Raw genomic sequence first — 26,245 nt, 5'->3', positions numbered from 1 at the left:
TCAAGAGGGACTTCAAGGCTTCTGCCCTAGCCATTAGGGCCTCATGTCAAGGGCCCTTATGGCTTGGGTGGAGGACCTGTTGACAACAGATAAGTCCCTGTCTAAACCCACCCGTAACACTCAAGAAGTTGTCACTAGCTGTGGCCTTCTCAGCAGATGCAGCCCTGGAGGCCATGCAGTTCAGTGGTAGAGCTGTGGCAGCCAATGTAGCTACAAGGAGAAACATCGGGTTACATCACTGGGACATAGACCAAGGCTCCCAGGCATGCCTGGTCTTCATGGGGTCTAAACTATTCAGCCAGGCCCTGGACCTCCTGCTAGTAGAAAGCAGGGACAAACGTAAGGTGCTACCTACAGCGCACAAGGAGGTCATTAATTCATCCAGACCAGGCTGGCCCTTTCCCTCACAGCACCCAGCCTTTAGCTCCAGGGGCTCATTCAGGGATTCCTCGAATCCTGGCGTCAGGATGAGTGGTTGGGCTTGGTGGGCCTGTGGGAAGAGGAAGAAGAGTCTCCTTCCTGGGAGGGGCGAGACTTTGGAAAAAATTTAGATTTGGCCCATCCTCCAAAGTCTCGCCCCTCCCAGGAAGGAGACTCTTCTTCCTCTTCCCACAGGCCCACCAAGCCCAACCGCTCAACCTGACGCCAGGATTCGGATGGGGAACCTTCAGATCGGGGGGGCGTCTCCAGCACTTCGCGTCTTACTGGAGCAAGATCACCACGGATGCCTGGGTGCTGGAAACGGTGACCAAGGGCTATGCCCTGGAAGCAGCCTAGGAACCGCTTCTGGAGAGTCCCACGGTCCAAGGCCCAGGGAAAGCACCAGCGCATGCAAGCAGCGATAAAGCACCTGCTGGACATCGGAGCGGTGGAGCCAGTTCCACTGGTGCAAAGGGGCAAGGGAGCCTACTCCAAGATCTCGGTACAGACCCTCAAGGAGGCGGGCTTTGTGGTCAACAGGGAAAAGAGCTGCATTCAGCCAACAGCTGGAACACCTGGGCCTGCTCCTAGACACTGCCAAAGCCATGATTTCCTTGTCTCCAGAGAGACGCGAGAAGAAGTGGCAGCCTCTGGGAACACTTCTCTCTACACAACAACAGGACGTGTTGACACTAGGCAGACTGCTGGGCTTGCTGGTGCCCTGCCAGGACGTTATTCCTTGGGTACGTCTCCACGCCAGGGAGCTTCAGAGATTCCTCTTGCACTTCCAACAAGAGATAGACAACTCCCACTCCAGGACCTCCATCCCCCCACCGGGTCCGGAAGGAGTTGATGTGGTGGCGGAGCCGCTCTCGGTTGGCAGCAGGCTCCCCTTCTCCAATCCAGAATGGACAGTGATAACCACGGATGCCAGCATCTTCGGTTGGGGAGCCCACACGAAAGGTGCAGTGGCCCAAGGAATCTGGACCAGGGAGAAGACCCTCAGTCACATCAATCTGCCGGAGTTCAGAGCCATCCGTCTGCCACGGGACAAGTTCTCTCATTTCATCCAGGGCCAACAGGTACTTGTAAAAACAGATGTGATAGCCAAGGCCTACATAAACAAGCAAGGAGACCTGTGATCCACAGCTCTACACGAAGAGGCGGCGGCCATCATCACTTGGACAGAAGCCCACCTCGGAGCCATACGGGCGGAGTACGTGGCCAGGCTAGACCACAGTGGTCTGGTTGAGGAGGCGCCAAATACTGGAGACGGAGTTGCAACTAAACGCACGAGTCTTCACCCTAGTGAGCAAGAGATTCAGGTTGCTGCTCGTGGACCTCTCTGCCAAAAGAGAGAACGCGCAGGTCCAAGGTTCTTCTCGAGGGGCCTTCAAGAGGGTGCAGAGGCCATAGACACTCTGTGCAGTCCCTGGCCACAGGGCCTACTGTATGCTTTTCTGCCAGTACCCCTACTACAGTGTCTCCTCAACAGAGTCAAGTATCTTCGGGTGGAGATCATCCTGATCGCCCCAAGGTGGCCCAGACATCTGTGGTTCCCAGAGCTTAGCCAAGTTGGGGTACTCCGACAGGGTCACGGCTACCATGTTGGCCTCAAGGAGGTGCTCCACTAAGAAGGTGTATCAGTCCACTTGACGCACCTTTAACAGTTGGGTGAAGGCCAGGGGAGTCAGAGCGGTCTGAGCCACAGTGAAAGACATTTGGCCTTCCTCCAGGAGGGTCTGGACAAGGGGCTATCTACCAACACTCTACAAAGACAGGTGGCAGCCCTAAGCAGCATCTTGGAAACGGGCTCAGGGGAATCCCTATCATCCCACCCTCATGTCTTCAGGTTCCTGAAGGGGGTAGCTCTACTGAGCCCTCTGACGGTTCACAGATTCCCTAGTTGGGATCTGAACACGGTCCTTGAGGCTCTTACTCAGGCCCCCTTTTAGCCACTGGACTTGGTCCCGGGTCTCAGAGCTTGGGGCGCTCTCCATCAACCCCAAGTTCTGCATTTTCCACAAAGACCAGGCGGTCCTCCGTCTGGATCCGACCTTCGTTCCGAAGGCTAACTCCTTGTTCCACAGGGCACAGGAGCTCATTCTCCCATCCTTCTGCCCCAAACCAGTCCACCCCAGAGAGTTCAGTTCAGTAAGACCTTTATTGGCATAAAATACAGAGAAAGAACAAAACAAAAATATACAAAGACAACACAACATAGACATCAGTCTTGTCCTCACACATTGCCCAGAGTTCCAGAGCTCTGTCTGGCTATTACCCCAGATAAAAAGGAAGTGACCTTATCAAGTGTCTCAGAGTCAGGTGTGGAAAGGAAAGACTGAAGCATGATTGAGTCCTCCCAACCCTGCATCCTAGCTAACAAAGGGCCTAGATATTTCTTGCGTGAAACATCATGTAGCGAGCAGTAGAAAAAGGTATGTGTTATAGTCACAATACAGTCCCTACCATACTTGCATTTCCTCTCCAAGTAGGGAATACCACTGAACCTGCCCGGATGGAAGAGCATTACATCTTGTAAGTGTAAATGGGCTCCGAGCCTGTGGGCACTCCAGGTGATAAAAGGAGGCTGGTTTCCCAAAACTGACTGTAACATGGAGACAGAGTAGAGAGCATGTGGTTCTGGCGGCACTAAACAGCTCTAGTTGTTCAATATCAAGAATTCTTTCTTTGACGATTCTGTAAGCAGCATCACAGACAATCATGCCTAGCTCTGGAGTGTCCAGCCCTATTGACTTAAATTTAGTTAGAAGATCGGTGATCTCTAATGGCAGGACTGAATTCGACAATAATTTGTGCATTAGACCAGAGGAGATAGGGTTAAATAAAATCCTAAACCAAAATTTCAGTAATCTTAGCCATGCAGTTGTCTTTAGCCGAATTAACCCCACCTTGAGACAAAGAACTAAGTAGGGAACGCACTGGGATAAACCCAAAATCTTCCATAAAAAGGAGGCTTGAATGCGTTCTAGTGGTTGGTTAACAGCCTTATACCAGACAGGAGAGCCATTAAGAACCTGGGAAAGAACCTTTCCCTTAAACACCTCCAGAGCAGCTGGAACATAACTATTGCCGCAGGTGAAAAAGAAATGGGAAATAGCGGAGGATGCTAGTTTGGATGCTTTCTGCACTGCCTTACTATGAAAAGCCCAAGTGAGCCTGTAATGGAAGTTGATTCCCAGGTAATTGAAATGCTTACCCTGCTCCATTTTATTGCCATTACAAGACCATTTAAAAGCCTTCCATCTGTTGGCAAATATCATTATCTTAGATTTAGCATAATTGATTTGCAATTTGTTGGACAAAAAATACTCTTCAGTGCGATTCGGCAGACGTTTTAGGCCAATCCTAGTACGAGATATCAGTACTGCATCATCCGCATACAGAAGTAGCAGCACTTGGCTTGCGCCAAGCTTCAGACAATGGCTATCTACTTCCTTCAGGGATGCGGCAAGATAGTTTAGAAACAGATTGAAAAGCATGTGGGCCAAGACACAGACCTGTTTGACCCCTTTGACCCCAGTTTGACCCCAGTGACGATGGAATGAGATTCCCACTCCAGGAGCGTCTAACCCTGCATGAAGTATTTAGATGGAGGGACCTAATCAGCAGCAGCAGCAATCTTTTATCAATCCCCATGTTTTCCAACTTGGACCAAAGAAGCTCCCTATCCACAGTATCAAAGGCACCTTTCAAATCAAGGAAGGCTACATAAAGGCGAGCCTTACATATCCTAACCTGCTTATGGGCCAAATGAGACAGTATCAGGCAATTGTCCAAAGTTGATTTGCCCCGACAGAAGCCAGATTGCTCGGGGCCTAAGATGCCTTGTGAAGTAACCCAGAGAGTAAGTTTATTGCATAGATATTTAGCATAGATCTTACCTATTACAGAAAGCAAACTAACGGGCTGAAAATTTCCTGGTATGGTAGGGTCACCCTTTTTATGGATAGGAATAACTGTTGCTGTAAGCCAGTCATCGGGCAATAGGCCAGATCTGTCGATCACTGTAAAGACGTGGACAAGTAACTGGACCCAACATTCCGGATCACCTTTTAAAAGCTCAGGTGGTATTTCATCTGGACCTGCAGCCTTCCCTGGCTTCAATTGCATAATTAGCTCTAATTTCCTCAGGGGTCACAGGAGGCCAGACAGGCAGATCCACAGAGATGAAGTCAGGGTAGGTATCCGGGGATTTGCTCTTATCATAAAAAATATCTGTGAAGTGTTGAACCTATGTAGATGATGGAATAATAGCAGTGCCATATGTTTCTACACAAACCCACTACAACTGCCCAAAATTGTTTATTATTTTTTTTATTGAATCGCTTGATGCAGCTTGTTCCATTGAGTTAAAACAAACGTTTTCTTTTTCTCTGTCAATAAAACTCTTAGTTGTTTTTTGAGAATGGAGTATTTAACCAAACAATCGGGGTCATTGTACTTTCTAAAATCTAAATAAGAAGCTCTGATACACACCTTAAGACTCCTACATTCACTGTCAAACCAATCCTTTTCGTCAAATGCACCGCATGTTTTAACCAACTTGGGCTTGGTACACAAGACCTTAAAAATGTAACCAATCAAACCTTCAAAGGATTTGATTTGAATAAAGGGATCAGAATCCTGTAGAATGGCCGATAAAAAATCTCTGCTTACTGGTTCCGTACTTAGACGATGAAAATTTGGAGAAAGGGCACTGTTAGCCACAATTTTATACCTACACTCTAGATTTGTATCTAGCTCAGCTTGTGATGGAACACTCCCCGAATGGAGGTCAAGGACCAAGATTGAAGGGAAATGGTCACTAAGGGTTAGGTCCCCAACGGCAAAATCTTTCACATGTTTCATTTTAGTGGAAACTAAAATGTAATCCACAACGCTGGTGCCACGAGAGGATACAAAAGTAAATTCATCAGCACTGGGGAACTCTTTTAGACCATTAAGCCAGATCATGTTAGAGCTGATGGAAAACTTAGTGAGGGCTATACCATTAGCATTATAGTATGCATCTCTGGACTGCCTGCTTAGTGCACAAATGGGGGGGAGGAAGCTGTCATCATCCACATCCCAGGCTCTGCAGAAGATTTCTGCTGAACTCCCCACCCTAGCATTTAAATCACCCAGCAAAAGGATTTCAGCATGGGGGTGGGCCCTCTTAAGGTCATTCATACATGACGATAAATCATTCCAGAGCTGGGTCCTTTGTAAACTATTAAGCAAAGGAGGAATATAAGTGTTGATGCAGATTAAGTCAATGTCTGCAAAAGACACCCTCAGTGCTTGTATCTTACAACAACCTGGAATGATGTCTAAAGGGTATGACTTAAACTGCTTCAGTACAAGGCTGGCTAAACCCACCAAAGGACAACCATTAGAAGTGGGTTTAATTGCAGATACTACAAAAGCCTTGTAGCCAGGGTTATACAGATGGTCCAAAACCCATGTCTCCTGCAATAGAATAATGTCAAAGGTTCTAAGATAGTTTAAGAAGCCACTGTCATTTTTCTTGTTCTTCTACCCTGCAATATTCCAGGAAAGAATTCTTAGATGGGAAGAGGTAATAGGGACTGGAGAAGCATTAATTAGTCAGTCAGTTCAGTTCCAGCACCTTTATTGGCATACAGTTACAATACATACACGCTTACATATACAAGAAAAAAACAAACAAACAAAACTTGAAAGAGCTGACTAGAGAACCAAGTATACCAAACTAAAATTGACAATTATAAAACACGGACTTCAAAGAGTAGGGACGCGCTTCAAGTTGGACGCCACTATTTGTGAAATAAATGTAGCTATCTGGAAAATGATGTTAGGGTCAGTGGAGGCTTATAAAGATTGCAATATAACAGAAACCTCAAAAGAGGAGTTAAGATAAGATTGGAGAACTAAGCATTTTCCCCTAGCCACACTGTGGAGCGGACAATGAAAAAGGAGGTGATCTAACGTTTCTGCAACTCGCTGGGGGCAAGGACAGATTCTTTCCTGAAGAGGAATACCTTGAAAATCTACCCCAAAGAACAGCGGATGGAATAGAGTTGCACCGGGCCATAGAGAAAGCCCTTCTAATTTTTGGGCATTCCAAAATGTAAAAATAATTGGGAATTTCCCCCACTTTGACTGGTAGGTGATAATATGCTGGTGAACAGGTTTTATTAACAGCAAGTAGAATATTAGAAGTATAGGTATCCAAAAGTCTCCCTTTAATGAGCCTAAATGCCTCATCTTGGGACAAATGGCCAAGGAGGTCAGGCTCAACTCCCAGTTGCTTTATTTTTGCGCTCCAAGGTTTATCTGAGAAATATGGGTCATCAAGGAGGTGATATAGGAGAGTGTTAGGATCAGTATTATAGACAATTTTTAGCCAAAATTTGGTTGTTCTAATCCATGCCAGTGTTTCGAGATGAATTTGGCCTGATTCAATACAGAGCACCTCATAGGACACACACCGGGGCAGGCCTAGTATACTTCTTAAAAAGGCTGATTGAATCTGCTCCAGTGAGTTATTAAATGCCTTAATCCAAATCGGCACCCCGTATAAAACGTGGGCAGAACACTTCACATTAAAAGCCTTCAGCGCCGCCGGAATATACAAACCTCCTTTACTATGAAAGAAACTAATGATGGCTTGTGAAGAGGCTTTAGTAATAGAATGAGCCATATAGCAATGGCGCGTCCATGCTAAATTATGCGAAAATAAAATGCCCAAATATTTAAATGTTTTAACCTGTTCTATAATTTGACCATTGAATCTCCACTCACTTGGTCTCCAGGACCTACCGAAGACCATAATTTTTGATTTGACATAATTAATTTGCAGCTTGTTGGAGCAGAAAAATTCAGTACACTTCCTGATTAAACGTTTTAGTCCCAGACGAGAGCGAGATACGATGAGAGCGATGTGGAGGCATCGGAAAATCTATGCAAATTACTAATCGTCAAACTGATTGTTCAAAAGCAGACCTTTCTCGTTTTCAATGTCTATCTACCCCCATGCCAAAATAGATCGCAGCGGGAGCAAGCTTGGAACTTCCTCTCAGAACAATGCAATGCAGCGTGCAGTATCTCCCCTAACGCTACAGTAATTCTTGGTGCTGATTTTAACTCAAGAGTTGGGGATGGTATTGAGATTTTTCACAAGATGGCTTGTGAGGACTGTGAACCTTTTATTTCTACTCATGGACACTTAGCGAGGTGTTCTAAAGACATTTGTTTTAACGATGCCGGGTATTTTCTGGCAAATTTTAGCCTCCAGTTCAATTTGATTAATTAGTCAATCTATGCTTCCTGATGGACACTCAGCACCAGGAGGATTGTGAGACACGCAGCTACTCAGGCCTACACCACAGGAAATGGTGTAAAATCCCTGAAATGAGGGGTGGTAGTTACCTCCGTGGTTGCTTCTGGAACAGATAGATGAGCTGATGCTTGCACTGGAAGGATTTCATAGGTCAAAGTTTCCATGTTGTGATTGAGAAGTTCTGCTTTAACTGTGTCTAGGGATCTGATAATATTTAGTTGTTCTGGTCTTGTGAGTTCCTTAAAGGCAATGATGGCACCCTCCACATCCCCCTCCAGCTGTAATTCCATTATCAGATCTTTAGCCACCAATGCAGGAGGATCTGCCCTAAAACCTTGTTCTGCTGACAAGGGACCTTTGGGGGCTGTGAGCGCCTTTCAATGAGTGAATGGTCATCAGTAGGTAAGTGCATTGGGAGGTCAGTAGTTATTGAGTTAATTGATCCTGAATTTTGGCCATCCACTTCTGTGTCCACAAGGGACCTGGAGGGTAGGTGGAAGCCAGGAGTCTCTGGCAAAGCTTTACAGGACTCCAGAGCTGATTCCAATTCCTCATCGCATGGAACAGCAGATGCTGCCCCTGATGGCACCCCATCCAGGACTTTAGATAAGGAGTTCATATTAGGCTATGATGATCTTGGGGAAGATGACAAGACCTGGGCTGAGTCTCTGGGCAATTGTTGGATAGCCACAACATGATGCAAGGCCTCCTCCAAGTTAGTCAAATGGCACAGCAAACCCACCCCACTGAGATAGTCCACCTCACTGGCCGATTCATTCATCAGCACAGGCTTAAAGGCTTCAGAAGGAGAGCTATCCATAGGCAAAACTGGGAAAGGAAGGATGGCATTCTGCCTGCCGCTTCTCCAGCTTGGGGGTGCACTGCTACTTCAAACTTCCTCAACATTCGCCCCCCCCCCCCCGGGACGGGAAATGTTCACATTTCCTCGTTCACAGTTAAATTACAAGTTGTAGTTGTTGGTTCTCTGTAGTGATTTCATCTACAATTTGGTTAGGTTCTCTACCAAATCAGGCCTCGCAGTTGACACACTGTACAGTTAAGAACAGGCCACGGCTGAGGCATGGGGGACATTCAGGTCTTCTCTTTTCTGCTTGTCAAGTCTGGAACTGGATATCAGAGGGATGCCCCCCCTGCCGTGGGAGGAGTATCCACCAATCAAGGCCCAGGAGGAGGGGCATCCCAGCAGTAGGAATGCAATCCTTCCTTTCCCAGAACTGGAATTCTCAGGTAAGAAATTCCTACTTTTTATCTGAGTCATGTAGCTGGTGCAGACTCAACACTGGTTCACTTTTTAATCATGGTGGGGAGACTGGGGCAAAATGGCATGCACCATTCATCGATGTGCCTCTCCTGACATGCATTTTTTGCTGGCTTTGGCTGCAGAAAAGTTCAAAAATCAGCACCCGTGTTTAATGTCAACCTCAGTTTCTTAGCTACAATTAAAAACTGGAGTTGGCCAAGAGGGAACTCAAGTTAGCATGAAGCACAGTTAACTGGTGCCAATAACATGCTCAACTATAATTAAGGTTAGAACAACAAATCCATGCAGAAGAGGAGAGGGGGTTGGAATGGAAGGTTGTTCCAAATCAAGGAGGATTGTCACCACCACTTACTGCTCCCAACAGGGTGCCCAGTCGAGCAGCTAACTACCCTACTAAGGTAATTTAAGCTCCGAGTCTAAACAAGAGAAGTTAAAATTTGGATTATGTGCCACATGAAAATTGTCAAGTGCCCCAATTACAGTACCCCCCCCCCCCATGTCTGCAGACTCAGTTTCAGGTATTCACAGTTCACAGATTTCCTCCATCGCACTTATCTCATCGCTTTTTGTTTTGTTTACCCATTTGCAGCCCTCCAAACTGCTTCCTCTGCATGCCTGCTTGTTAGCATTACTTACTGTATACAACAACTATCGCTGCTATCTGCAATTTTGAGTAACCATGGTAGCAGCAGAAACATGTCCTCCATGGGTAAGGGGGGGAATAATTGTATTTCCTGGTCACTTCAAATCAACGTTTGGAATGCTTCCTCAAGTACAGTAGAAGTAATCCTCACAAGTTGTTCATTTCAGTTACAGATATCATTTAAGTGCATGGAAGACACTATTCAGACATATGATGAAAGTTTCTCAAATGTGTTGATGCTCTCCCCTACTGGCAACAATCTAGAAAGACTAAAAGACTGCAGTCAAACAACTGGCTGGTTAGATCAAATCAATATAGGAAATTCAACTACCCCACCAAATTCTTAACCTGCATTCCTTCCCTTAATACTGTCAAACCACAAAGATACAGGGTCAGTAGAAAGCACAACAGGAATAACTTCTCTTTTAGGATCTAGGGTAGGGGTGCAACCTTCTTCATTATAGTGGACCAAATAGCTTTAATGGGTCTGCTGCAGGCTGTTCGTGATATCATTAAGCAGTAAGTGATGTCATGAGGCAGATGGAGGCCAGAAATAAGCACTTTACTCACATATTGAAACTCATTAGCTACAAATAGCAGGAAAAAGTACAAATCTTGATTGTATTTTCAAGATATGGGACAGCCAAATAATCACATGAACCACTCTCACAGCAGTGCTCCTTCTGTTGTAGCATCACATCACAACTTAGCAGCTGAGAGATGCTTTGTGAAGTGATGCCTTGACAGTAGCAGCACTACTGAAATGGCAATGCTGGGAAAGCCCAATCATCACTGGGAAGGGGTAGACAAGACCTTCTGGGGTGGTGCATTCAGCCTGCAGGCCTTATGTTTGACATTCCTGATCTAGGGTGAGCAACAGGATAAATTCGATTTACATCATAGTTATCTAAACTACCAAGGAAAGGTAAGATTACATAACCATTTTACACTTATGTAATTTATAAATTTTAAAAGTATATACTAATTTGTTGCCATGACCATAAAAACATTGTTTTAGCATTGGATCATTCTGAGAACCAGTGCAGCAAAGAGATGCTGTGCCTATTTATATATCTGGCACATTTTCCTTGTTACCCAAGGAAGGGATTTTTTCTACACTGGGCTCTTCCAGCCTGCAATCATGATTGGTTTCTGTATACAAGTGCTCTTTGCAATCAAGATTAGCAGGAGCTTCTTCTTTTCAATGTTCCCTCCTGATGGTCTCTCTCCTCTGTAGCTCCCCACCCAAAGTAGTTCACATGAGACAAAGTATCAATGTTCTTTGACTTTGACAGTCATAAATATTTATAAGTAGCCACCAGCTGAATCAGTTGCACAGATTAGATAGTTACGAAGTATAAGATAGTAAAAAGTCACCCAAATGGATCAGTGGTTGACACCATGTTAACTTGTTATTAGTCCCTGCTTCTCCCCCCCATTATACCATATGATGGTTTGCTACCACAGTTTTCTTCAGAAAGAAAAGCAACCTGCATCATAAGATAGTCATAAATCCAGTTTAAGATATTATATTCACAAGACATTCATATTTCATTTTATATCAGGTTATTTCATAAAATATCCATCATATATTAAAACAAATGTTCTGACTGACTCATCAACACCCAACCCAAACCCCTAGAAACATGAAATTCAGGGAGTATATTCCTTCCACTTAGAAAGAATTTTTAGAAATTCGACCCTAAGGGGGTGAAAAGGGGTAAAATATATTTTCATTGATTCCTTAGACCAACGAGATATCAACTTGGCTTTTGCTTAGAAAGGTTACCCATTCAAATGCTTAAAAACATAATTCAGGATTTTGCCATAAATTCAGGATTCCACCTAAAGAGGTGAAAATAAATTCAGGAATGAATTACAGAACCCATCCTATTAGTTGGGCCTGGTTGGTTTTTTCTTCCTCTGCTACTATTTGAGAGAGGCCTGTGGCCTATATGGTAATTGAGGCCAGACTGGCCCTTTTAACCGTTAACCCTTTTTAAGTTGGTAAGACACGGGGTATTAACAGTAAAACAGTTGTTTTAGTGTTTGAACAGTAAAATGAAGTGTATTTCTGGTTCAATGCAAAGTTCTGATACCCCAAGATTTTGACACGCCTTTCTCCTGAGAACTTGTGCAATTGCCACCCCTTGCTCTGCATATTTCTGTGTTCTAGTGAAAAGAGTTAGGGAGGGGTACTGACTCGAGAGTTGTGTGGCACAGTCTTGCTTCCCTCACAGAAGGCATTGCTCTGCTTATTCCTATGTTAGAGGGACAAGTGAGAGGAGAGTTGGGGGAGTGTGGAGGCATTGAGGACAACTCTCAAAGATATCAGAGACAATGATGGAGTGATGGGGAGAGTCAGCATACTACTAGCTGAAGACTTCCGGCAGACTCTGCCAGAAATGCAAAGGAAAACTTGAGCTGACGTGGTTAAGATATGCATCAAGACATCATATCTATGGCACCTCATCTGGAAATTTTCTCTCAGGAATAACATGGGGGGTCCACTTGAGAGGAGATGCTTCCACTGGACAATTTTCTGAACTCCTACTCAAAATAGGGGATGGAGAGTATCCCAAGTCCAAGGGAAGGTTACTATCCCTGCAGGCTTGGGTTCAGTAGTGACAACCCTAGCAGACCTTATAACCAGCATTTACCTGATATCGCTGATATTAAAGAGAAGTCCATGGAGTGGCTGTGCAGCCATGCCATTCTGACGCCCAGAATGACAAGTTTGCCGTCATTAATGACACTCTACTTAACTTGTTAGAAGGGGTAGAAACAGAATACAGGTCTGTAGGCTTGGTGGTGCAAACTGATGACATGGTCCAATACCCCATGGAGTTCCTCAACCCTTCTGTTTTCCTAGCCCACAAGCTTCTCCTCAAAGTGGGAACTCCAGTAATGTTGCTATGGAACCTCAACCCACCCAAACTCTACAATGGCACCAGGATGCAAGTGAAGGCCTCCACTGGAATGTCATCGAGGTCACAGTATTCACTGGCTGTGCTTGGGGGTGGGGGCAGTCAGTGTTCATACTATGCATACCATCAGAGTACCCCTTCAAGAGGTTGCAGTTTCCCCTCAAGGTCTGCTTTGCTATGACCATCCACAAATCCCAGAGGCAGTTGCTGAATGTGGCAGGGATTGAGTTGAAGGACTGCTTTTCACATGGAGCTGCTCCAGAGTGAGCTCACGCAGCAGCCTGGTGATCCCATCACCTGAGAACCACCAATGTAGTCTACATAGAGGTCCTTAGAGAACCAAAGATCATAGATATTTTTCACAATTTTTTTCACTATAATCTTTGTTATTTCTTCATCAAATATTGTATTTCAAATTTCATTTCATCATTTTTCTGCATAAACATGCTTTGCTTTATTCAAACTATATACTTTTTCTTAATTTGTTTTGGGTACTATGCGTACTATGTTATTAAAGCACAAAACCAATTCAAAATACAAAAACAACAATTTATTAAACAAAAATAATTTGATGGAACTATGACTTTCAATAATTACAGAGTGCACCTGACATGAGGTAGTTGTGCTATTGTTCATTGCAATCAAAAGGAAAGTTTATTAGAGTTAAGATGGATTTAAATTACTTAAATACAGTAGCAAAATGCGGGTATCATGCTAGTTTAAAATACCCATTTTCTCACCATAAAATTCATATTTTCTCTAGGTTCTACATGCAGTTCTCCCCACTTTCTTCGTGGCTCCTCTATCTCCATCAGCTCAGTTATTATTATTATTTTTATTAACAGTATTTATATACTGCTTTTCAACTAAAAGTTCACAAAGCGGTTTACAGAAAAAATCAAATAACTAAATGGCTCCCTGTCCCAAAAGGGCTCACAATCTAAAAAGATGCAAATGAATACCAGCAGACAGCCACTAGAACAGACAGTGCTGGGGTGAGGTAGGCCAGTTACTCTCCCCCTGCTAAAAAAAGGAGCACCCACTTGAAAAAGTACCTCTTACCCAATTAGCAGTTCCCTGCTATTCAGTCCACTGCCCAATTTGTCCCATTCACTATAACTACCCATCTCTGGTCTGACTTTCCAATAACTCCTTTTAGCCCTCACCACCCCCCCTGCTTTCATGAACACCTTACCAAATTTGTCATTTCCTCCCATCATTGTGTGCTTAGTACAGGAGCTGTCATGTTCCCAAACTGGTCATGTTTACTTCTGGCCAGATCAACTGGTGATGAAGGCACCACAGATGTGACAGAATCACTACAGGTCTCTCAGGAGGTTAACCATTCCTTCTGCACACATAGTGTATGCTCTCTGCACCCTGCTCCGTCACTGCTGTTACCCCCCCCCTTTTCTGGCATCATATAATAGCTCTTAATACTACTGCATGTCTCTGAGTCATTGTTTTGTTACCAACTTCTACCTGCAGTTTGTTTTGTTTTTATGTTTCTGTCTCTCCGCTTCCCTATCTCTTTTTGCCAACACATTCAGAAACATCTCTAGATAAGTCACACCAATGAAGTAGGCACAGGTGGGCCATGAACAGGGATTGGCTGGCTATAGGCTAGAAAGGTTGGTACATCTTTTTCATGTGACTTTAATTCATGAATGCCAATTTGTAGACATGGTCCCATTTTCAATCTAGAGCAGACCTTAGGTAGTCTCATAATGATGTCCAAAAAAGTCAACAATGAATTGTTGTCTTCTTTAAGCCCCCTGAGAAAATTCCAAAGTAGGTTGCACCTGAGCCATCAGTCAACCACTTATGTGGAGTCACTCCAACCCCTCTCAATTGTGCTAAGTGAGTTTGTAGACTATAACCTTTACATTTAAGTACAGTTACTACATGCACTTCCAGAAACACCACTCGCAGCAAACCTATAATGATAGTATGACTGGTTATTCCATCTAGATTATTTGTGTTATTCTCAACACCATTTTAACCTCCAAATGAGATTAAGATTCTGCAGATATGTGGTTGCTAAGAATTCCTACCCCTTCTAACTCGGAAAACTCACTTGTCTGTACATGAATCAAAATGGAGAACTTTAGAAATTGGCAATACTAATTTCACTGCAAAATCTAAATAGATGCAGATTACAAAAAAGTACAATATTGGCAAAAAGCCAGACCAAAAAAAGGAAACCAATTGTTTGGAAAGGACAAAATACAACAGCTCCTAAACTTCTACCCCCAAATACTTCAGAAGCTCTCTTGCCATTTTTAACTGAATAGCTGGTTGGCGTAACAAGGATATCCTGGCAGGAAAAAAAAACAAAAGACCGTCTAGTCACCACTGTTAGGTTTATTAAGACCTACTATGATTGTTAAAAACCCTAGAATTAAGATAGTAGCTGTCAGAACCGATTACCTCCAATATTCCCTTAGAATGCATTTCATTCTTTTGTACAGACACATTTTATTGGATTGCTCTTACAAATCTTATTTTGCAATCACTTTCCTCAAGCATTCTTGAGGAAAAAGACTACTAGTTATAAGAGTAGGAATTCATTATCCAAAATGTAATACCTAAAAAAAACAGAGTGGCTACTGCTTAAATGAAACATCAGATGAAAAGAGACTCTGTAGCTGGAGAATGTATTGGTGGCATCAGAAACAGGCAAGGCTTGTAGTTGGGAGAAAAAAGTTGGGGGTCACCAAAGCAGTGAGGTTGATGGGGGGGGGGGTAAGGGAGAATTTGAGGTTACATGATTACCAAAACTAGGTGGGGGAGGTATAAGTGGTTGAAGCCACACAGTTGGAATTTGAAGGTGCTTAGGAAAGCTGCAGATGTGCTTTGTGAACAAGCTTTGCAGGCTCTGAAATTCTGTGGCAGAATCAGAATGAGTAAAGAAAGTTTAGACTTCCCAGCAGACAAGATAATTTAGAAAAAGCAATGAGTCAGGAATACATACACACACAGGTTACACTGCTTATTAAGTACTTTGTTAACCACTGGAGTATAAGAAACCTCAAAACATCAGGTCTCCACACCAGGTTGAAAAAAATTCTCTCATTTCATTATCACTCAGCACTCTTTATTCAGACAGGAAGCATTTGTTGTCTGACAAATCATTTACTTCCCAGATAATTTTATAATGACTAAACAACATTCATCCAAACATGCTAACACATGCAATCCTTTATCAAAGGCACAGTGCAAATGCATCAGCTATAACACATTAGGTATTTAAGAGTTACCCAAGAACACTCTAGTTGTAAATATAAACATTATTCTGTTCCCACCTCAAACCATGATGAACATAAGTGATAGTAAGACTGAACAGCTACATAGCCTGGAATAGATGCACTAGGGTTTATTTTTGTTTCATTTTTTCAAACTGGGATTCAAACTTAAAGTCTCTTTCAAGTAAAAAAGCACATCATAAAATATCATTCAGCAGACTACAGATCTTTCCAAGCTTGTAAATGAAAAACACTTTCCCAGATCAACTATATCTATTTTGATTTAGGGCATATTATAATTTTTAAAATACTTATGAGCAGATATAAATATCCAGATTTGGGTGCCCCGTTTACAAAAACTGCCCCCAAACATGTCAGAGCTGGAGTCTACATAATATACTTTGGTTTTGCTTAGCAGCTACCATTACAAATTCCTTGTTTAGGTAAAGACTGCAATTATTTCCTTTCATCTGGCAGAAAAAAACTCAGCTACTTTTAGATCATGTTCAGGCATGCACGATTTTACCTACAACTCAACTCCTACACTCCAAACTACATGTTCTGCATCCTCCAACCCAGCTCTTGGCCCAAAACCACCCTCACAAATATCAAATTAAATGGCTTTGGCAGCTTGAATAAACCTAAATACATGGAACTACGAGAAGTACGTCTAGGGAAAGACATGTTGGCAATCTTTGTGTCCTACTGTCTTTCTGTGTTGTTTCAAATGGTAACTGACATGCCCAGTAATTTAACAGTACCAGACAGTTCTCTCTGTCCCATCTCTAGTAAAACAGTGCTCCTCTGTTCTTTTGTTCTGATAGTAAATGAGTGTAAATGCAGGTCAGTATTGTTGCTATCAGTTCTCTCTCCAATCAGCTCCATACAAAAGCTATCTACAGATGAGGTTTCTGACCAACAGTAGTTAACATATAGGCTGCACAACCAGTTCATAACATAATAGAGATGCTTTCCTCCAGTCCATCCTTTCACCATCACCACTTGATTACCATAGCTCTGCTCCCAAATGTGTAGCAGAATGTTGGATGACTATCCTGAACATCTCAATACAAAACTTGGCACAATAATCGTACATTACAGAATGAGGAGGAATCAAACCCCAGACTTGCTCAACAAGGATAGGTCAGAATAGCAATCATCACCACGGCCTTCAAAAGCAGTCATCAAGTACAGAAATGCAACTAGAATCTAACCTGAGCCTGTGCAATGCCATACTCAAGACACATAATACAGACACTGCTCCCACACTCTCTGCTGCACAGAGGTAGGGAGGCTTGCTTGCTGCTGGGGAAATGGTCCAGTGACCTTTGGCTGTTTGAGAGCTGGGCAACAAGCTATCTGTTGCAGCTGGCTTCCCAAGCATTCCTCACATTCCTTCGCTATCTAAAAGCTCCAGGAACAAACAACGTGTCCCCCTCCCACACACAGGCACACACCTGCCTTCTCATTCGCCCAGAGCGCCAACAGCTTCCGTCCACACACACCACCGTCTGTCGCACTCCTCAAACACTAAGCCAAAATCAGGCAGCTACTGCCCCCCTCCCTACAGGGTTTGGATGACCGCAGAGGGAAATCGTAGCTGTGGGTCTGCCACTGTACAGAAACAGTGCTGAGAGAGAGAGCTGCAGTCTCTCTGTGGATTTGCTTCTCTAGCCTGGTCGAAAGTGGCTTTAACAAGCTACTGGGAGAAAATACAAGATGGGGGCGAGGTCGAGTGAGGGGAGACTGCAGGTTAAGCAAGAAAGATTTAGAGGGTGGCAGGAAGGGAAACTGGTACAGCAGAGTAATAAGAGGAAGGGAATGAGATTTCCTCCCTTTTTTAAAGAGAGTCTGAAGAAGTAGGAATAAATTTCTATAAATGAGGAATGGAGAGATGCAGGAATAGGAAGGGAATTGTAAAGGTTTAAGTGACACGCAAGACAGGGGAGGATTGTCAAGGCTTATGTAGATGGACAAGGAGCAAGATTTTACTGGGGTTCAAAGAATGAAAAAGTGCACTCAGGAAAAAACATTGAAAAGCTGTATTAGTCATAGGTCAAATTCTCTAAAATTTTCTAGAAATCAGAGGATATTCATTTTCAGAAGAGGCTGGAACTAAAAGGGAAGCAATTCATTTAAGAAATGATCATGAGGTGAAGGACATTAGGCAAAGCTCTTGTAAGGAAGACAGGGCAAGGTTAAAACGAGAATCAGGATGACTACATACAGAGTTTTATGGGGAAGGAAAGTATTTTGAGATGGGATCCACCATGATCTCAGGGCAAAGGGAAATGACCAATTAAGTAAAAAAAATACATTGGGAGGAAGGGCATTCTGGAGAATAATAGATACTGGGTGGCTGTAGGAAAAGCAGCTATTAACTTACAGGAAGCCAGATTATTCGAGTAAGGGCAAAGGAGAAAGGTAATAAAGGGGGAAGGGAAAAATCTGCATGAGGAAAGTTTTTAAAATCAAGAATGGAAGGGTATTTAGGTGAAGTCTGTTTACAAGAATGAGGTGGCAGAGAGGAAGGGAAAGGACACTTTAAGGATGTGAGGAGGAAAGTAAAATCTCATGCTTTAGGGTGGCAAGAAAAGCAGGACAGAGATAGTTTAAGGGAAAGGATGAAGAGCAGGGAAAGGTTACTTAGAGGGTAAATGCAAGGATCTGGGGCAAGGGAAAGGAACCCATCTGCTGGATAGTGGCAGTTTGGACTGAATGAACAACCTAATCCTATGTGTGTCTACTCAGAAGTAACTCCCTTTAGAGTCAATGGGGCTTACTGCCAGGAAAGTGTGGATAGGATTGGGCTGTAAGGCTGCAGTCCTATGCACAGTTTCCTGAAAGTAAGCTCCACTAAAGGCAATGGGACTTACTTCTGAGTAGACAAGCATAGGCTTGTGCTTGTGAGGGAAGGGGAAGGCTGGCTAAGCAGAGGGAGAGAAACTGGGGGGGGGGGGTCCTCAGGTCAAATGAAGCAAAGGTAGAAAGTATTCCTGGAGTAAGGCTGCCATCCTCTCCACACTTCCCTGGGAGTAAGCCCTACTGACTCTAAGGGGACTTACTTCTGAGTAGACAGACGCAGGCTTGGGTTCTAAGGCAGGAGTAGTGGCAGGAAGAGGCGAGGGAGTTGCGAAGGGCTAGGGAAGAGGACGCGGGTGGGACTCTGGAAGGGGAGCGCGGACGAGGGTGGTGGCTCTCTGGGGCAGGGAGAAAACCTTCGCCTGCTCCTCCTGCTTCCCCTCAGGCAGCTCCCGCGGCGCCCCTCTCCTCCCTCCCACCGCAGCCCAGTCCTGTGCCTGCCTACCCTGGAGGGAGTCCCATTAGAGTTGACAGGGCTGAGCCCAGGTGAGAGGGGACAGGGTGGCGGCCAAGCAGCCCAGCCCAGCCCAGGCGTGTCTACTCAGAAGAAAGCACCACTGCAGTCCACGGGGCTTGCTCCCGGGTAAGCGCGGTGAGGACTACAGCTCGGCTGCCCTCCCAGGAAGGCGGGGAGAGACCTTCACTCACCGCGTGGACAGAGCGAGCGGGGGCCGCCCCGCCGCCGGCGCTGGGTGTCCCTGTGTGCGCGCGGAGGGGCCGCGGCCGCCGCGCCGCCGGGAAGGGCCCTACCCCGGGGAGTCCATGGTCCCGCCGGATAATGTGCCGCCGCCAAGCAGCACAAGAACCCTCCTCCTCCTCCTCGCTGGCTGCGCTCCCTCCCTCCGCCGCCCCTCCCTTCTCTTCTCCCTGCTAGACGTCAGCAAGGCGCCCTGCCCTGCGCCCCGCGCCCATTGGAGGGGGCCGCCCCGAGCCGCGTCCGCATTGGCCCGCGGCGGGCATCAAACTGGCCAATGGCGGCGCGGGCTCAGGTTGCCAGGGTTACCGATGCTGTGAAGGGACCCGGCGGAGAGTGGAGGGGAGGGCGGCAGTCGCAGTTCCTCCGGGCCAGGCGGTGCTGGTGCGTGTGCGCTCTGTGCGGGGGGCATCCGGGGGCGGGGTGGAGGCGCTACATCGGGGAGGGAGGACGACCCTCAAAGCGGCAGGAGGACTGGGGTGGAGCAGACCTGCAGCCCCATCCTGTGCCTGTGTGCTCTGCCTCAGTGCCTGTCTACTCTGAAGTAAGTCCCCTTAGAGTCAACGAGGCTTACTCCCGGGAAAGTGGATAGGGTTGCAGCCTCAGAGCCCAAGCCTGTAAGTTCCATTATAGTCAATGGAGCTTACTCCTGGAATAGTGTGGATGGAATTGCAGCCTCATATCCTAAGCCTGCACCTGTCTACCCAAAGTAAGACCCATTATAGTCAATGGCACTTACTCCCAGAAAGTGTGGATAGAATTGCAGCCACAAATCCTACTTGTTTAAAGGGGGCTTATTCTCAAGCAAGTTTGCCCAGTATTGCAACTGTATTGTAAACTGTTCTTTCCACATAGACACATATATGCTTTTAATGATTGGGGTTCCCCCCCCCCCCAGTAGTCTTCCTAAAATACACACAATGTGTTTTTTTAAGCACCATATTTCAGCCTTGTTGATATGGAGAAAAGAAACTGAATGTGTAGTATGGCACTAAACTACTCCTTCCTAGTCTTTTTCTTAAGAGTTTAGAGTGCAATTTTATATTCATTTTCTCAGGATTAAGCCTCATTGAATGCAGTGGGACACGTGACTGGATTGTGCTGTTGTGGCATAATCCTATCCAACTTTCCAGTGCCAATGTAGGCACAGTGAAGCCCCAAGGTAAGGGAATAAATGTTTCCTTACCTTGAGGAGGCCTCTGTGCTACCCCCCTCACCATAGGATGCAGCCCTCACCCCATTGGCATGGCTGCATCAGCACTGGAAAATTGGATAGGATTGGGCCCTAATTTTCTCTTAAATGTTTGTGTAAAATGTTGGTGTGATTCTCCACTTCAACCCCAGATTTTTCAAAATATGTTTTGGGTGAGGTGGGGGTTCATTTTGAAGATTAGGAATATGGAACTAGAGGGCAGAAATTATCCTGAGTTACCTGTAATTGATATAAACACTGCAGCTATATTAACCAGAAACAGTCTCTTTTCTGGTACCTGTTCCTGGTTAATTGCTGTTCCTATTTTTTTCCTTTGGGTGAGATTTTGGGGGTTCCTTTTTAAGAAAGACAATGACTGTGCATACACTTGGTGCATAGATGTGGTGCTGCTGTTGAAGGTTCAGCCCATTCTTCATCTCTGAAAGTTAGGTATGAATTAAGTAAGATAGATGCAAGTTTGTTGGTAGAGCACATGCATGTAAATGCATGTGGATGAACACACCATCCCAATCTTATGCATATACTTAAAAGTAAGTCTCACTGTGTTTACTAGGCATTAGTCCCAGGTATATGTAGATTTGTGGGTAGGAGCACAAACTAAGACATGATCTAGTGGACAATGCATTGTTTCATGTGTACCTGGTGAGGTCTATTTTAAACTGAGTATAACAATGTGTTTCAATGTGTCCCACTATTATTCTAGTACAGGAGTCCTCAGTGCAGTGCCCGTAAGCGTACATTTCCCTGTGGAGATGTCTAGCAGTGCCCACATGCTGGCAAGATGGATGGATGGGTGAAAGGTGTGTGCATGTGTGTAAGATCTCATTTTGTGCCTGGCCCAGCCCCTCAGCAACCATTTTGTGTACCTACCACTCCTTTTTAGAATACTTGTGGCCCCCTCAGATTGTGGGAGATTGGGAGCCTATTCTAGTATAATGGTCTCTGATTTTAAGAACATAAGAACATAAGAACAGCCCCACTGGATCAGGCCATAGGCCCATCTAGTCCAGCTTCCTGTATCTCACAGCGGCCCACCAAATGCCCCAGGGAGCACACCAGATAACAAGAGACCTCATCCTGGTGCCCTCCCTTGCATCTGGCATTCTGACATAACCCATTTCTAAAATCAGGAGGTTGCGCATACACATCATGGCTTGTACCCCATAATGGATTTTTCCTCCAGAAACTTGTCCAATCCCCTTTTAAAGGCGTCCATGCTAGACGCCATCACCACATCCTGTGGCAAGGAGTTCCACAGACCGACCACACGCTGAGTAAAGAAATATTTTCTTTTGTCTGTCCTAACCCGCCCAACACTCAATTTTAGTGGATGTCCCCTGGTTCTGGTATTATGTGAGAGTGTAAAGAGCATCTCCCTATCCACTCTGTCCATCCCCTGCATAATTTTGTATGTCTCAATCATGTCCCCCCTCAGGCGTCTCTTTTCTAGGCTGAAGAGGCCCAAACGCCGTAGTCTTTCCTCATAAGGAAGGTGCCTCATATGACCAGACTTGGACTGTGGCCAAGTTGCCTCCTGCAGTAAAAGATGTGCACGAGCATGTTCAACTTCCAGTGTGCAATTTCCCTTCTCAGAATTGCATGGCATGGTTTATCTGAATGAGGGAGTAGTTCAAATTAACCCCTATGTGATTTGGAGCAGGGAATGTTGTGCCGGAGATCAGCAGGGTGTACAACATCCTTACTCACATGATGATGGGGTGGTTTTGTCGGTGTCATCTGAACCAGCCCAATGGCTATTAATTATAGCTTTGTGGCACCTCTGGGATCGGAAGCAATATGCTTCTCAATGCCAGTTGCTAGAGAACAACAGAGGAAGAGAGTATTGCCATGAAGTGGACCTTCTGTTTGTGGTCTCTCCTGGAAGTATCTGCTTGCCTACTGGGTGTTGCAGGATGACCTGGACCTCTTTTCTGATTCAGTGGAACTCTCTTCATTTTCATAACCCTCTTGATCAGTGGTTCCCAAACTTTTTTGACTGGTGGCTCCCTTGACCTACTGGGCTATTGGCCATGGCTCCCCATCAGAGTTACAATCCTATACATTATATAGGGTGGCAGGTTTTTTATGAGGATTCAGCGACTCCCCTGGGTGGTTTCTATGGCTCCCCAGGGAGCCACGATTTACAGTTGGGAAACACTGTTCTTGATGATTTCCTATCAAAATACCACATGCTGCTCAGTATGTTTACGATGCAGCTATTCTACCCTAAGTACAATATTAGTTGTACTTTAGATGCACAACCCTTATTAGTTGTGCATCTAAACGTTGATGAGCTTGAAGAAAGCAGAAAGGAAATACAGCAAGCAGAGCCTTCTGCAGTTGGCATCCTTCAGTCTCGGAAGACTATGGTATTGCGCTCTGAATAGTGGTTCCGGAACAGTGTGCTCTCCAGTGCGCGAAGCCTGGGTAAGGTAGATATGGAGGATAGACTGTTACCCATGCAGCAAATCCCCCCTCTCCACGTCGCTGAAATGGTCCAATGGAAAGGCAGAAGCCAGTACGGTTGGTTCCAGCGGCATCGCAGGAGTTGCCAGAATGTGACTATGTTCAGCCATGAACTGCCTCAGGGACTGCGGCTCCGGATTTTGCCTCGAGGTTGACTCCTGAAGCCTTTTCCACAACTGGATGTAGCCACAAGGCAGTGGAGGTTTGGGATCAGAGTTTTCCTTCTCTCAGATGAGCTGCCTTCCCAGGCTAAGGAGTCCCATCTACCTGGTGGCTGTTTAGTCGCCTCTTACGACAAGTACAGCCAAACTGAGGGCCTATTCTTATCCACAGCCCCCAGGGGATAACGTACCTTCTGCAGTACGTAATAGTAAAGAACAGTGCTGGCATAAGAAGAGGAGTGTAACAAGTAGATATGAATGTCTTGCTCATCTGTGGAATGTTCCAGCGTATGCTTTGTGTTTATGGGCTGGCACTGGGTTTTGATCTTGGCACATGACTTTCTCCTGCAGTAATGTAATTGTTATGCACTAACCACTCCAGGCTGCCAGAATCCCAGGCACCTGGCTGCCTACATTTTTGATAACACTGCCTAAGAACTTTGTAAAATGAGTTTTATGGCCATGAACAGGGTGAATGCCGAAAAGATGGAAGTGACTAATATGCTACAGCAGCAACTCTCTGCAAATAAGTAATTTAGAATTTAGAATAGAGTGGCTAGATCTGCTTACTGATATTTCTGTGGAGAACCTGCTATACAGATACTGTATCTACAGTATCTGTAAATCTGCTAGTATTTGAGCACAGATGCTCAAAATTAATTGATAACCCTTTCCTAGTAGATTTAGATGTACCCAAGCCCACTGATACACTTGATTCAGTTTCCCTTTCTTTTCTTCCTGACTGTTGTCCCACTGTCTCATCTTTCATCATCAGAGCTTTTGAGTTTAGCTTTTTAATAATTCAGTTGTGCCACTGCAGTTGTGATTTCATTCATATGCAGCATGATTTTATGCCGATTTATACAGACGCAAGTCCTATGGCCTATAATAAGATTACTCCCTAGAAAATGTGCTTAGGATTGGAGGTTTACAGCCCAGCCCAGTCCTATGTCTCTTGAGTTGCCAGTTCTTGGCATCAAAAGTACTGGAACTATGGGACTGAACTGGGAGGGGGCCCTCAGTGTTTTGGGTGGATCTTGAAACAGACTGGAATAGAAAAACTGTGTATTCACCAGTGTTGTATAGCTAAAAAATTTAAAAGCTGGGAACAGCTATGTCGGTTGCTTTTCTGGAAAGCGGTCCCAAAAGCAAGCAAAAAAAAAAAAAAGTACTTGGGCCATTTTTTGTGTAGTTAATTGACAACTCTAGGTGCCTCAAATTTCAGTGGAATTTAGGGTCCAATCCTGTTGAGGCATAGTGCCAGCGCTGACCTCCAGCACCAGTGCTAGGTGTTAATGTGCATAAAGCACATTTACGACACCTCGGGAGGAGGGGGTGCCAGGCCAGAGCCAGAAGGATGCCTTCTGGAGGTGAGTGAGACCAACAGGCAGCAATGCAGGCTTTGGGGGGAGGTTTTCTGGAACTGGGGCAGTATCTGACTGGGGGGAGGGAGGTGGGTGGAACCAGCTGAGGCCTCCTCTGCTGGATCCTGTCCTCCATGTGGGCTCAAAAGCCCATGATGAAGCTTCCCCTGTCAGTGCCAGCAAAATAGCCAGTGTAGGCTAAAAGAGTCCGTTGTGGGGCCTGCGCCCTTACTTGAGTAAAAAGCCAGAAGAAGCTGGTAATTTATGGGACGTTTGCTTTTCAGAGTTATGGTCCCAAATGCCTGTTCGTTTTCAATAAAAAAAACTTGCTTTTTAAAGTGCTTACAGCATTAGTAGAAAAATGCTGCCTGGGGTCTGAGCCTATAAGAAAGTACACCACAAATACTTTAGGTACAGTCCTGTTTATCAAAAACACCACTCTGAGCAGCAGAGGATTGGTATATGCCCTTGAATGCCAGCGGAACAACAATCCCACCATCACAGTCTTAGTTCTGCTTATGGATGTGCCATCGATGCTGGCACAACACCATGCTGACAAACGCCCAATACTAGCACAACTGTTGCTAATGCAAACCTCCTAATGGGGTCGAGATGTAGGAGGGATGTGGAAGGGAAGTGGGTGGAATGAGTAGGTCATATCTTATACTGGGGTGTCAAATATAAGGCCCGAGGGCTGGATGCAACCTGCAGAAGCTTTTTATCTGGCTCTTGGGTTCTCAGCTGCTGAGCAGTGCTGAGATGTCATTGCTGAAAGGGTGGTCTGCAAGATAACTGGGCTCTCCCATATCTTGAAATACGATCAAGATTTGTGTATTTTCTCTTCTGTCATTTGCAGCTAATGAGTTCCTAAATGAGAAAAGGTGCTTATTTATGGTTATGGACCTGTTTAATATCACTTCCTGCCTACTGCCATCTCTTCTGGCCCTTAGCAGGCATCATGAATGCTATTCAGTCAACTGTATGAAATGAGTTTGAAACCCCTGCCTTAAATTTTCTCCAGCTGATAGACATGCCCCTGAAGCAAGCAAACCACCCCACACCAATGACAGAGCTGGTGAAGAAATTAAAAAGACCAATAGGAAATAATGGGGAAGCAACAAATACCAGAAGATCTCAACTTCTGCCACCCCTTTGGCCCCACCCACTTTCCTATTGCAGAGTATAGAATACAGACTACATTTTGCAGCCTATGACAGCACACGAATCTCAGAACTAAAGCTCCTGCCAGGGAGACCAGAATTCAAGTGAAACAGCACATGGCAGAGAGCTATTCCTCTTGAACTTCATGTTGTCCACATTTTGAGCACAAACATGTGGGAACTGCAGTTTTGAAAACTATGGTGAAAGGTCACTTTGCACACAAAGGGAGCAGTTTGCGCAAACAGTCTGCGATGCTCACAATATATACGGCAAGATATTTTGTTAACGCTTGTCTTTTCTTACTCTTATCGCAGGGATTCTGCCCCGGGTGACTCCATGCACAAACACACAAGTGGAATTTCCATTCTACCACCCCAACGGGGGAGCAAGGACAATGCTCACCACACACAGTGTAAGCCAGTGGTTCTCAAACTTTTAGCACTGGCACCCACTTTGTAGAATGAAAATCTGTCAGGACCCACC

The 26,245-nt window shown here is 45.1% G+C and overlaps 2 protein-coding genes across 4 annotated transcripts in view; one reads left to right on the top strand and one right to left on the bottom strand.

The window, feature by feature from the left end:
- PKP4 (plakophilin 4) overlaps window positions 1-19,540 on the bottom strand; it is a 156,293-nt gene extending 136,753 nt beyond the window's left edge. For all 3 annotated transcript variants that reach the window (XM_066612025.1, XM_066612027.1, XM_066612026.1), the window contains exon 1: window positions 19,352-19,540. The gene's annotated coding sequence lies outside the window, so the exon portion shown is untranslated. The remainder of the gene's footprint in view (window positions 1-19,351) is intronic.
- A 342-nt stretch (window positions 19,541-19,882) lies between these two features.
- Window positions 19,883-26,245, top strand: part of CCDC148 (coiled-coil domain containing 148) — a 151,606-nt gene continuing 145,243 nt past the window's right edge. The window contains exon 1 of the mRNA XM_066638028.1: window positions 19,883-19,941. The gene's annotated coding sequence lies outside the window, so the exon portion shown is untranslated. The remainder of the gene's footprint in view (window positions 19,942-26,245) is intronic.

The sequence above is a fragment of the Tiliqua scincoides genome, chromosome 1 (genome assembly GCF_035046505.1).
Source record: "Tiliqua scincoides isolate rTilSci1 chromosome 1, rTilSci1.hap2, whole genome shotgun sequence".
In the NCBI taxonomy this organism is placed as follows: Eukaryota; Metazoa; Chordata; class Lepidosauria; order Squamata; family Scincidae; genus Tiliqua; species Tiliqua scincoides.
The sequence above is the reverse complement of the archived record's forward strand: the minus strand, read 5'-3'. Positions and strand labels throughout refer to the sequence as shown.